At 33.4% G+C, this 14,097-nt stretch overlaps 1 pseudogene; it reads right to left on the reverse strand.

Annotated features, from left to right (window-relative positions):
* Window positions 1-3,004: 3,004 nt before the first annotated feature.
* On the reverse strand, window positions 3,005-4,165 carry LOC148915819 (uncharacterized; annotated as a pseudogene).
* Window positions 4,166-14,097: the final 9,932 nt, after the last annotated feature.

The following is a 14,097-nucleotide window of genomic DNA, read 5'->3' on the forward strand; positions in this document are numbered from 1 at the left end:
ACCTCCTCCGGGCCTAGGCTGTCCATCGAACAACTTCCCACACCCCTTGGGCTAGGCTACTCACTGGACTTGCTCTAAATAAGCCAGTCAAGGGAGCTTTGGTTTACACTCAATAGAAAGTTTATTATTGTGGTAGATGGTAACTCAATTTCACCTAATTTAAATAACATCAATGACTTAAATATAGCATTTAATTTTATAATAATATAATATAAAAATCTCAAAATTACACATAATGTCATTATTTCCATATTTTAGAAATTTATTTAAAGTCACTCTAATTGCATGTTTATTAATTTGTAATTGAATTGAGGATAAATTAAATTGAGGATGAATTGGATTGAGAAAAATTAGATTCCAAATTTCTATTAAAGTTGTTTACTAAATCATATGGATTGAGGGGAGTTAGATTATGGATTCTTATTGAAGTTGTTTGCTAAACTATATGGAATTGGGGTATGAGTAGTACAAATTACTAAAATGTCTTTGCTATTGGGTTAAAGCATATGGCAAATTTGGAATTTTAAAAAGTGTATGAGGATGTAATGAGTAAAAAAGATGAATTCCTAATGGGTTAGTTCTTCAGGAATTAGAATATCACCTCCCATCCATGAATTGAATTCCTCCAAAATCAGGAATTCAATTCCTAATTTTGTGTGGACTCTACTTACTTTTTAATTCCTTGATGTGAAATAAACACATGAATCCTTTATAGGTGTAATTCAATTCTTGATGAGAATTTCAATTCCTAACATGGCCAACCATTCCATCTTCCCCAGGTGTAAAAAAATATTGGGCCTTGTGCTCCCATTATCTCCCTTCTGTTTTCTAAATATTTTATTTTTCATTATTCAGGTTTGTTGGTTAGGTTAGGTTTTCATTTTGTACCTTTCATTGTAGGTTTTTTCTCTGTTAGTGGTTCCTTTGCAACTTTATCTCTTTGTAGGCTCGCGCTTCCCTTCTTTGGTTTTTTTTTCTCTTCTCTTCTCTTCTCCTAGTCTCCTCCTTTGCTCAAATGTCATTTAAAATGTTTTTGTTTGTAGTCTTTTCTTACATATATATATATATATATGTACAGAAAGCTTCCATTGAGGGATTCCTCAAATTAACTTATTTGAGAGACACCCTTGTAGGGTCCACTTTGCATTGTATTTCACTAATTCAAACCGTCTATGTTTTAGATAATCATTCAAAGATCATCTCTATAAAAAATTAAAAAAAATCACTTGAATCCGATATTGTTTGACCACTCAATTGTGTTACTGAAATTTTAGTACTTTCTTGAAGCACCATGTTCATTGATTTTGTAGCATACAATTGGATGTCGAAACGGTTTCCGATTTTGTCTAATTTTTTGCAAGGATGATCTATGAATGTAGACTTAAAAAATAGATGGTTTGGATTGTTGGAAAAAAAATCGTAGGATATCCTAAAAGGTGTCCCTCAATAGAAGGGGACTGTATATGTATATATACAAAACTAATGATGTGCAATACAAAGTATACAATGAAATACAAAATAGAAACTACAAACCAGTTTCTATTTTATGTTACTCTAATATTAGTAATTTTCAGATTTATAAAATAAAAATTGCAACATATTTTGTATTTTTATGTTATTATGATATTTGTACTGTTAGGCTTATATAATAGAAACTGCAATGCAATCTGTATTTTTATGTATTCTGGTAATGTTTTAGGTTTATAGAATATAAACTGCAACTCAGTTTGTATTTTTATGTTACTCTTGCATTGATATTTTTCAGGTTTAAAAAATAGAAACTACAACGCATTGTTTATTTTTATATTAGTATTTTTAGAATTATAGAATATAACATTCACTCATATATTGGTATTTTAAGGTTTATAAAATAGAAATTGTAACGCAATGTGTTTTTTTTTTTTTTTTTACTCTTATATCTGTATTTTTACGCTTGTAAAATAGAAACTACAATGAAGTGTGGATTTTTTTTTTTTTTGTTACTCTTATATTTGTATTTTTAGTAACTGCACACAATGTGTTTTTTTTAAAAAAAAAAAACTTAAATTATATTACTATAATGACATTGGTTAATAGTCCATATGCTTGGATATTCTGATTAGAAACGACAAGGACTTCAATTTGGTTCCCCAATCAAGCCATCTCCCCTCTGTTGACAGCAAAATTAAATTTTCTTTTTTTCATCTAGAGTAGGAAGATAATAAAAAGCCTTCAACATAAACCCAAAAAAAAAAAAACAAAAACAAAGACGCCAAAATGGACTCCTTTTGAAAGTTGTTGCCCCATGAGTTACGTGGGGGAAGGTTTTCAATCCTTTGTCAATCTACAGCTTGTGATGTTTGTCTCTACGCCAAATGATCCAAATGCAAATGAGTTTTAGGGATAAGAAGAAAGGAAAATGAGCAGCTTCCGAGAAAAAATGATGTCAGCTTGTACTGCAAAGCGTCTATTTTTAACGTTAATAGTGTTTTTGGGCTGATAAAGGGTCAAAATGGTACTTGAAATTAGAGCAATACGTGGCAGCCCATTTTAGCCGTCTTGAAACACTACACCACGTGTAGCATGACTGTGAATAGCGGTAGAAACGAAAGTAGGACGAAGCGCAGCCAGTGGTGAAAAGAAAAACTGAAAAGGGCGATAATGTAAATGTAACTTTCATATTAATCATGTCTATGGGCAATAACATAAAATGTAACTTTCATATTACTCGTTGACTTTAACACAATAAAATTACCATAATAGTATCGGGTACTTAAGACAGATGAGTACCTGTATTTCTAGCTATGAAGCGCAGATATGAATACGAATATAGCTATACAATATGATACGATATGGGGATACAGTAAATTTTCAAAAATTAAAATACGGTACGTCATGGATACGGTAATTAAAAATTTATATTAAAATATAATAATAACAATATATAATTTAATATTTACATAAAAATTCAAATTCATCAACCAAATTCAAATTTAAACTCTAGAATAATAAAAAAACAAAAGTCTCAATCAACTACAATATTTGTAATGTCTTCCCCAATAAATAAACCAACCTCTAATGATGGTTCATTAAGAGAAAGGTCAGCAATTTCAAGCATCCCAACACCTTCTTCACTCAAGCTATCAAATCCATATCCTCCAACGTCCCACATTTGAGTAACACCTTCTTTGTAGCTTGGGCTCTTCATTGATAAAAAAAGAAGATTATTATACACAAATACCAAGTCTTCAGTTATTTGGGGTGTTAACTTGTTTCTTCTTAAAGAGTGAATGAAACTAGTTGTATTCTAATTTCTTTCACAACACAAGGAGGAACAAGGTTATCCAAGTAGCTTCAAAGTTATGGATTGGAAAGTTGGTGTTGAAACTCCATGAACAATCCACCACACCCATCATTCATTGCATCAATAGCTCCAAAGTCATCTAAGCACATTGAAAAAGAGGCATACTCTAAAATGATATCTCTTCTAGCCCGGTCATCCGAAAAGTATTTCTCAAGACACTTTTTTCTTTCTCTTGTAATCTCTGTATCTTGGTGTGGAGCAACACGGCTAAGATCCTCTTACAGAATTCTGGACTGTAAAACCTAAAAGTAAAGTGTGATAATATTTTATAAAACTATCACAATATGAAAAGTAAATTTTAAATACTTTAAAAGGAAAGAAGCACATAATACTTACCTAGGATTTAAAGAATGTGCCAAACAATGGAGTGGTGTGCTACTCTTGGTATGTCGCTCCACTAAAATGTGATACACCACATCAAAGAAGTTGTTTTGTTCATGCAGTTGTTTGTGCTCTTTTCTATAGATAGTTGCCTTCACCTTCTCTATCATGGTATCCCACTACTTATAAACCAAGTGAAGAAAAGGTTTATCTATGTCAGCCATCATAATCATCTCATATATAGAAGCTATAAAGGAAAATATATCATCAATCTCATTCCAAAAATATTCATCCAATATCTTTTCCTTCACTGCTCTGGCTTGGCCAACTTCATCGTCTTTATATAAATACTAGTTTGGACTAATCACCATTTGTTGTAGACCTTCCTTTATTTCCTTAAATCTTCTAATCATCACAAATGTAGAGGCAAACCTTGTTTCAACAATGGAGAGCATCTTCAATTTGCAATGGTCCTTATACATAGCCAAATCTCATATTATGGTTCACAATAAATAAATAAAAATTATGAACCAAACATCATCAACAATGTCTAAAATCCAACTACATTTATCATACCAATCATCATTTTGTTTTGGTGAACATATCCTCTTCAAAGCAAAATTGAGAGTATAAACTACACATGGTGTCCAAAAGATATTGGGATATCTAGCCTTAAAAAGTAATCTAGCAGCTCTACAAACTGGGGCATTGTCAGTGATTACTTGAACCACATTTTGATAACCAATTTTCTTAATGGAGTCGATAAGAAAGTTGGCAATACAATGTTTGTCCTTGTAATCTCCGTCACGATTAATTCCCTTTAAGAACATAAGCTCGGTCTCACAAGTTGCCATAATGTTAATAAGTGGTGTTCTTTATGAATCTGTCCACCCATCATTACACACACTTACACCTTTAGTGCTCTATGTACCCTTGATTGGTTGTATACACCGCTTAATGTGGCTCTTCTCTTGTTGCAAAAAAGTAGTTCTCAGTGCATTGTAACTTGGTGGAACATATCCTGGAAGCGCAGTGATAAGTGCTTTATTTCCTATATTTTTATACCTCTTATATTTGGTTTTTGTAGGGAAAGTTAATTAAAAAGAGCATTATTACTTTACTTTCCTTATTTTCAGCTATTTTGTGCTCTTGGAAGGATTTCGACTGAAAATCAACTTATCGAATGAATTTTAGTGCAAGGCCAATTGGATGAGAAAACTAAGACATTGAAGATCATTTATCAAAGTTTCATAAATTTCTACAAAGCCAAATGCTCCATACTTGCAAGTCAAGACAGCCTAAGTTAAAATCCCGTCAGAACTGCACCACTGTGGAAGATTGAAGATTTGAACACCTTTCCGATTTTTTCTAGTGGCGTGTGATATTTGGAAAGCTTAGAGATCACGCTACGTTTCTCATATTTTTCCAAAATTTTCTAGGAAGTAGAACAACCATAAAATGTGCGTGCAAATTGGCTGACGTGTTTCCAAGTCAAAGAAGGATTCTTTCATAATTTGTTTCCTTAATTGTTTAAGATTTTGTTTTATTTTAGGAGAGTTTTTCCAGACCTTTTTAGAATAGGGTTAGTTGTTTTAAACTATATAAGGTCACTCTAATCTTTTCTACCATTGATCTTCTACCATATTTTATACACCCACAAATATATTAAAAAGAGAGAGCCAAGAGTTTGTTACTGCGGTGCTTTTGGAGCTTACGAAGGTGTTGCTGTTGAGTATTTGTTACTATTCTTAATACTTTGAATATCTTGCCAATATTTAATTGATTTGATGATCCAAGTGGATACCAAGATGAGATGTTTGATGTTCGCTTCTCGTAACAAATACCATGTAGTCTTGAATGAGTGCCCGAGAGGACTAGCATGACTCATGCAGTATTCTTGCAAGTTCTCATAGAACTTAATGGATTCTTGATTTTCTAAATCCATTGCTCGAGAGAGATTGGGTTGTTAATTAAGAATACTTTTGGTTGAGCCTGAGAGAGGATATCGAATGAATTAGGAGAAACCAACTGTCAACATGGAAAGTAATTAGGGTTAATTGGCTATAAGAATTAAGTGGAATTGGTTATGGTGAAATCGGATGCTCTAGTGTCTCATCAACTTGATTTTCCACCGTTAATTAAATTGCTATTTTTCATATTTGTTTTAATTTAGTTTAATAAATCAATCACTCTCATCAATCAATTATTCAAATAAACTTCTGAATTAATCATAATTGATACTTAAAATGAAATTATAGTCTTCGTGGGGACGACACTTCATTTATCTCTATATTACTTGTGTGGATTGTGCGCTTGCCTTTATTTCATAACACGCAGAAGCACGAAGATAGGAGTTTTGATAATGTGGATTCCTTGCAAGGTAGAACGACAATCCACCTATGTAAAACATCCTTGCAACTTCAACATCATATTGTTCTCTAGCCTCCATTTGAAAAGCTAAATCAAAGGGCCCATTCATCCCCTTTCTTTTCTTTTGCGCAATATTATACATAGAAAAACAAAGTAAAGAACCAGTATTAGGAAAAGACACTTGTCTTGGAGTTGCACTTTTCAATCGGTATTCACATTCTCTCACAAGTTTTTTCATTTATGCAAAAACTTCATTATTAACCTTTTTGCAAGGTTCAATCCCATTTCCCGACATTTTCAACAAATGAAACTTGACTTTAGAGTAGGAGCATTTGTAAGTATTATGACAATAATTGCATTCAAACATAATATTTCCTCCTCATTTTCCTAACTTGTCAAGCCTTTTAACATACTTTCATAATGGAGCATGATCATCTACCTCGATTTTAGTATTCTTAGTAGGATTAACATTAGCACTTGCATTATTATCTGGATGACTCATGTTCCTGAACATAAAGAAAATTCAACATATTGAATATAATATTATTAAATTGCCTAAACACAACTTTTTTTTAAAACAAAAGTGCTCTTCACGTGGGGTGAGGGATTTCTTTCATTAACTTGCTGTTTTTTGCAAGCCCTTATGTAATATATATTATATTTGGTTATAACATTATTACTTTTGATTATAATATTATTATTACTGGGGTGAGACCGTGAGAGAATTCTAAGCAAAAGGATAAGACCAAAACATAGAAAGAGATAAGCATAAGAAAACAAAATAGAGAACATAGCCGATGATGAAGAAGAAAAATCAGAAAATTCACGAACAATCCACCACAAGCACACCAGATTAATTCAAGAACCAAAATATATGAGAGATATTTGATTTAAGGTATGGATGAAGAAGAAGAATTGATGAGTGGGCGGCATTGGAATTTTTTATTTATATAGACAAAGAAGATAAAAAAAGAAGAAGATATGCATCAGACATTTTCATGGTTTCAATACAGGTAATGACAACCTTCCGTGTTCTTCAAGACTTCAAATTTATGCAGACTTTTAATTTTCCCTCTTAAAGCCAAAATTAGACCTAAAACTTCTTCCCCCATTTTTAGAGACAAATGGTTTTCCCTATTTGTCTTCGTTTTCTTATGATTTTCATCCAACCATCATAGGCGGCTGCATCTCAACTTCGGATCTCCACCTGCGCTTCGGCATCGGATCTCCACCACCATCCTTTTTGCGGTTTCTTTATGTTTGGAATAAGTTGCAGAGATTCTTTAGGTTCTCTGTGTAGTTTTCACCTCTCCTTTAGAGCTTTTCATCTCTCATTTATGAGAGTTTTATTTATATTATTATGGCTTGGTTTTTTTTCAAGTTTTATCTCTTTTTTATTATTCTAAGTTTCCAATCTTAGTTGGGATGCCTATGCCAGAGATTCTTTGATCTTGTGTGATCGTTAGTGGAGACGCACCAGATTGTCTTATTTTTAATGTTAGACTGCTCCGTTATTGTAATGACCATTTTATGGCTAGTTTGCATTGGGCCTTTTTTGTGGCTAGAGTGCATGTGCATAAAGCTAAATCCACTAATACTCTTTGGGGTAAAAATTCTGGATTGCCACTGGTTGTGAGTACATGATTCTTCTAATCTAACATATAATTACTCAAACATCATTCTTCTTGCAGTTTTATTAATTTACTATGAAAATGGGAAATTCATTGTTGTATGATTAGATCACATGTATTAATATATGTATATATAAATTTTTTTCCTATGCTGACGTCTGAACGTTATTACCCTATAGACTCCATTGTAAACTGAGAGGAAAGAATGGAGGGGTAGTAAAAAATACATAGTTTTCATACGGTAATAACGTCTGGACGTCTGCATATGAGAAAATTTGTATATATATCTAAACGTCTGCATAGGAGAAAATCTATATATATAATCATTATAAAAAAACAACGATTTCTTCCCTCAAGTTGATCTCATGGTAAATTCTTTTGTTTTTAAGGGGATCGAATTTTATTATATCAATAGGAAAAAGAGTACAGGGAACACAGACTGTAAAGGGAGCCACCCATCCCGAAAGCAATGTGGCAGACATAAATAAGAACTTTCCAAGTGACCTTAACTAGTCGAAGCCTAAAACAATATAGAGAGAATCATTTTCGAAAATAATTTTCTATAACTCCTATCTACCTTTCCCCAAATATAGTCCAATAACATCAAGGACAAAATTGGCCCCTAACCAGCATAACTTTCCTGAAGAGGCTAAAAAACTCAGCAAACTCAACTAAGTTTCTAAAATTATGAGAGAACAAAACACATAAAACTAATAGGGTTTTTGGACTTTATTGACAAAAAAAAAAGACCATGACTAAAAATCAAAAACATCGGCAACAAAAGGAAGAACAAATGCCCCTAACCTGGAGGAAAGGCCTCTCTATCTCTCTATCTCTCTCTCTGCTAGGGTTTTTTTTTCCGTGTATATTTTTTTTTTACAATGAGCTAGAAGTTGAGTTGGTTCCTACAATTTGAGTGAGAACACATATATAAAATTCGTTGGTCATAGAAATTTTTACACAGAAAACCAACTACAATTTTTACAATGATTGAAAAAAAAATTTGGTCATAGAAAATTCGTTGTTGAATGATTAGATCACATATATAAACAAAGCTTGACACGAATTCTTCCCCCCAGTTCACGTAGCCATCAATTCTTAGCATTTCAACAGGCAACAAGCAAGAAGGCAAGAAGGCGACGGCTTTTGCTGGTAATGGAGCTTAATTAGTCAGCCACTACATCATCCACCTAGTTAACTTATCTCCAACCGTCCAACTCTTTTTTATAATCACCCCTCTTTGGCTTTGATATAGGTCACCACGGTCTCCGTGGGACCCCCACATGGCCGACCATGAAATGTCAAAGGATGGGACACGTGTACATTTCCTATAGCAACACCTAATTTTTTTTATTATAAAAAATTATGTACCTGTGATGCTTGATTGCGTTGTTAATGTTGTGTTTAATTAAATAATAAATTAATTCAGCCATTGGTGGTATTGAGAAGCAGACGACCCACCTTTTTTTTTCTTCTTAATTTTATAATTTTGATATGAGTGCTTAGACGACATGTATATTCCTTCATCATGGAGCCTCTTTTGTCTCTGTGTTTTCATCTTTCTAGAGTGTTCGGAAGGAGGGATCAATTCCAAGAGTAGATTTACCTCGTTACCCTCCATATATATATATTTCTCAAAAATATAATAATTAACTTCGTAAAATCATCATAATTAAAGGAATTGGTGTTTATTATGTGTCTTGTGGATTTTTTTTGTAATTTTTTTTATGTTTAAAAATAAATTATTAGTGTATTTTCTTGTGACATTGGCATTGATATTACCATCATTACTTATAATAATATTTCATATAACCTTGAAGGAAACGTTGTTAAACAATATTCAATTTTGTGCAACCCTAGTAGAGAAAAAAACCCTCTCTCCCAAAAAACCCTCCTAGAGCACTTTGAGGGGAGGCCCTTGTTCTTCCTCTCATCTCCTCTTTCTCTTCCTCCCTCTCTTCCGGAGACAAATGGTTTTCTCATAGGCGATTGTGATTTGTTCTGATTTTCCTCCAACCATCATAGGCGATTGTGTCTCGAGTTGGATCTCTATGTTTTGACGCGGATCTCTACCACCATCTTTTTGCAGTTTTTATATAATAAGTCACCTTAGATTCTCTGAGTTTTCACCTCTCCTTTTGTAAGAGCTTTTCACCTCTCCTTTGTGAGAGCTTTTTATTTCTCCTTTGTGAGTTTTATTTGTATTATTATGGCTTGGTTTTTCAAGCTTTGTCTAATTTGATTAAGTTTGCAATCTTAGTTGGAATGCCTATGCTAGAGTTTATTCGATCCTGATCGTTAGTGGAACATTGTCTTAATTTTATTGTTACCGCCCATTATTGAATCGCCCTTTGTGGCTAGTTTGCTTTGGCCCTTTGTGACTAGTTTGCTTTGGCCCCTTGTGGCTAATGGCTTTTTTGAATTATGAATGCAATCCTAGAATTTCTCAAAAAAAAAAAAAACAATATTCAATTTTATGTTTATATGTATATTGTATTTTTAATGACATTATTATTTATAATAAGTTCCCCAATTATAGTTTTGGTTCCATCGTTAAGATGCATGCATGGTATTTGAAAATGAATGATACACCTCGACATATTGTTCCTGTCTAATTTGATTAAGACTTTTTCTATAAATAACTAAAAAAATACAGTGATTCTGAAAAAATCATTAACTATTTCTTTCTTTTTTAGTATCAATTTTGTGAAAGGGGTCAGGCTTTGTCATATCTTTACAATATTTTACCACAATATACTTTCAAGACTTCAAAACATTCCAATTATATATTGAAAAAGGAGATTAAATTCTGACCGAACTATAGAACATCTTCACAAAATAAAGATTACATATAATGAGCAGTCTACTATTAATAATATTAATGTCTTTTGCAGTAAAATCTCACATATGTTGGACTATGTATATGTTAGAGATATTATCAATATTGGTAGTACTGAGCCACTAATTCGCACTCGAAAATCTTGACACATTTCTTCCAATTAATAAAAAAACTCCACATTAAAATTTGCTCTCCTCTTGGCAATCAAAAAAATAAAAAAAAATAAAAATCATCTTCCCCAAAATACTATTATAAGTGGTCAAATATTGAGCGTTATTGTTAGTTGTCAAATATTCAACGTTTACTAAAATTTTCATTGAAAACTGGTATACGGAGAGAAAAATACAGGTATAGAATAACAGAATATCCAATTATCCGAGGGCATTTCTGTCACTCCAAGAAAACGCAAAGCGCCGCGCCAGTGCCCATACAGGAAGTTAGAGTCAACGGAGACGTCTGCCCAATCACTTTACGCCAACCAATAGAAACCCAGCACGTATGATGGTATGGCTCATGGCATCTCATCCATGCCCGCGAGTCCGTGACACCATCATCCACCATCATCTTTCAAAACCTCCAAAAGCCAGATGGGGGCCCAAGGCCAATAGCAAAAGGCCATACATGTCAGGCGGGACCCACACGGATCACGAGCCAAGTTGAGGAAGAAGAGAGAAGGCAAGAAGATATATTGCTGGCACAGCATTGCGCCACGTCGCTTGGGCCTGATTTAACTCGAGTTTTTTTTTTTAAATTTTAAAATCTGATGACTCGGTTGTGTTTGTGTATATCTAGAGCTGGGCGCTGATTGGCTGGACAAAATATCCTGGGGCAATGCTCAGCCACTACCGCGTCTCCCACGAGATATTTACGTGCTCACCGTCAAACCCCTGCCCGCTCTCTTTCTGCCCACTCATCTCTCCACGCGTCGCTTCCTATTGGCCAATGCTTTTTCGGGGCACAGCTGCCTGGTTCTCCTTCTCTTCTTGAGTATTCAAATTTGTGAAATTATATGCTGCTTTTTTTGTATCCTTTTAAGTTTATTTATATTTTCTTTCAAGAACGGAACAATATGTTAACCTAATTCTATTTTTCTTGTATTTACAACTAATATATAAATAAAACTTAATTATTTATATTTTTGCATTTTGCATTTGTGAAACTTATTCTGTCGATGCCACGAAACTTTAAGGGATTCAAATTGCAAAGGTAAGATTTTTTTATAATAAAAAAAACCATTAGATTTTAAGCTAAAAATTTTAGCTAGTCCACCGACTGAAAAAATTTGTAGTCCCGCCCTTGAACACATGTATTGCGTTATTCAAAATAAAGAGGCGTTTTCATGGCTATGATGTTGAAGCAAATATAGGGTTTATATTCACCTCATGAGACAAAGCTTCTAACGAGAGGGATGAGGCTTCAGTTAGCTAGTCTGACTTAGGTTTCCATCCTATTCATTCTTAAGACTGGTGTTCAAGAGATTGCATCCTAGATAAGATAACCATGTTTCTCTTTAGTTTTTCTTTAATAATTTCTCTATTTAAAAAAAAAAAAGTAGCACTGAGATTTTTGTTTATTAAAAAATAAAGTAGCATTAAGTACAAATTGCGTGTTTTCTTCACTTAATTAAGATGCAAAGTGGCTTTAATTGGCAGAGACCCGAGAGGATAAACAACAAGCAAGCACCATTTGATGAGGCAGTGGGTCCTACTGGGACCAAAAAATAATGTCCAAGTGGCGCACTTGTAATTCCAATTTGGGCAAGTGGTTTGCAATTTGACTTTGAGAAGTCAATCAGAGTATTTCTAATCTTATCTTTTCCCTCTCACCACTACCAAACTTTATGCTTTAAAAACTTCAACCCTTGTTCATTGGGTAAAGTTTTGAAGAGTAAACTTCTAATATTAGTCAACCTAACATCTCTTTCAAGTGTTTTTTTTTTCCAACAAAAATATAGAATCAATAGTTAAACTTGGGTGAGGGAGGTTGGCTCGCAACTTGATCAACTCGCTTAATTCACGTATGCTTCTTTTAAATATTTGAAAATGTAATTTGCGTGAGAAGCACACGTGAAAAGAAGAAGTATTTAGACGAAGTACTATTTTCCCTCTTGCTAAATAAGTTGAACATGAAATTATTGCCTTTTTTAAATAAATAAAAAATTTCTTCACACTAATGTATGAAACCAGTGAAACAATGAAAGGAGCACTGTCAATACAGAGGTTGGAGTATTTAATCAACGTCATATTTTTCCCACTTAAATATAACAAATTCAAATGTGTGTGTGTTTTAAAAAAAACTAGAAGGATTATGCACATGAAAATGTCATGGTTTTAGAATACAAAGAAAGTACTTAAGATACGAGAGATGAGAATAAAAGTAAGAACAAATTCACATGACAAGCATCAAAGAATCAAACTTGAGTTCCCCTTGAACCGATATCAGTTGTAAGTACATATAATGCTTGACAAATAAGTAAAATCTACAATTTATAGAGTCCAAACTTCTACATATGTGGATGGTCTAAACATGATTCTACTACAAGAAAATAGTCATTAGCGACAAATTGTTTTCGAGGACCCCCAATGCCCTTAGAAAATGTGCATTTTTCAATAGAAAAACGTTAGTAAGAAATATGTCACCAAGATGCATTTGTTTCCAACACACAAACTCTCGTAAAAAAAGTCTCAATAGATGTCATAAATATACATTTATTTGGTTGGAAGACTTGGTGCCAACTATATTCGGTCGCGAATCCACCTAAGGGCAAGTGAAGGCTATTGTCCCTACTCACCCTACTTCCTTACCCATGAAGTCCCCATAATTCCATTGAAGATGTGCTTGATCTTGTTGTAATGGGGGCAATGTGTTTGACAAAATTCCTCATAAAGAAGAGGGCGGGCCAAGGCAAAGAAGAAGAAGAAGGATGAGAGAGAGAGAGAGAGAGAGAGAGCCAGGGAAGAACACAGAAGAATAGAGAGATGAATGCGATACAAAAGAAAAAGATATATTTAGGGTGGATTGATAGAGATGAATGCGTGCACATGCGTTAGGGTTCAGTTTTATATATAGTTTTAGCTAGTATTGAAAGTGTTAAATATATTAGTTATGCCATTATATCACAAGGAGCATTGTTATACACTTTTGGTGTAGCGTTCACAAACTCCCCTAGAAAGTTAGGGTTTCTAAATCCACCGCTGACTATATTAATGACAAAAGGCATGGTCATTGGAAATAGAATAGCTATTTACGAGGATTATACATGCTGTAGAAGTTGACTATTTCCGAGGTAAAATATTCCCTCTTGGTAATGTGTTTATATTGCCTAGGGCGATTAGATGGCGTGACTGTATAGTTTTGAGAAAATATTTTCTTTGTCATGAGAGTATTTTTTCATTACTGATTGCAATTAGTCAATATTGGAAATAGTTGGTATATGCAATTATTAACCTGATAACTAACACATGTGTCATTACTAGTGCCACGACGATGAAGTACTAAACTATAGAAATTCATGGACTAGATTTTACTTCTAAATAATTGAGTACGATAATACTCTCGAAGTGATTGAATCATTGTCACATATATTATTGCAC

This window comes from Prunus mume, linkage group LG6 (assembly GCF_029339155.1).
Source record: "Prunus mume cultivar Tortuosa linkage group LG6, ASM2933915v1, whole genome shotgun sequence".
In the NCBI taxonomy this organism is placed as follows: domain Eukaryota; kingdom Viridiplantae; phylum Streptophyta; class Magnoliopsida; order Rosales; family Rosaceae; genus Prunus; species Prunus mume.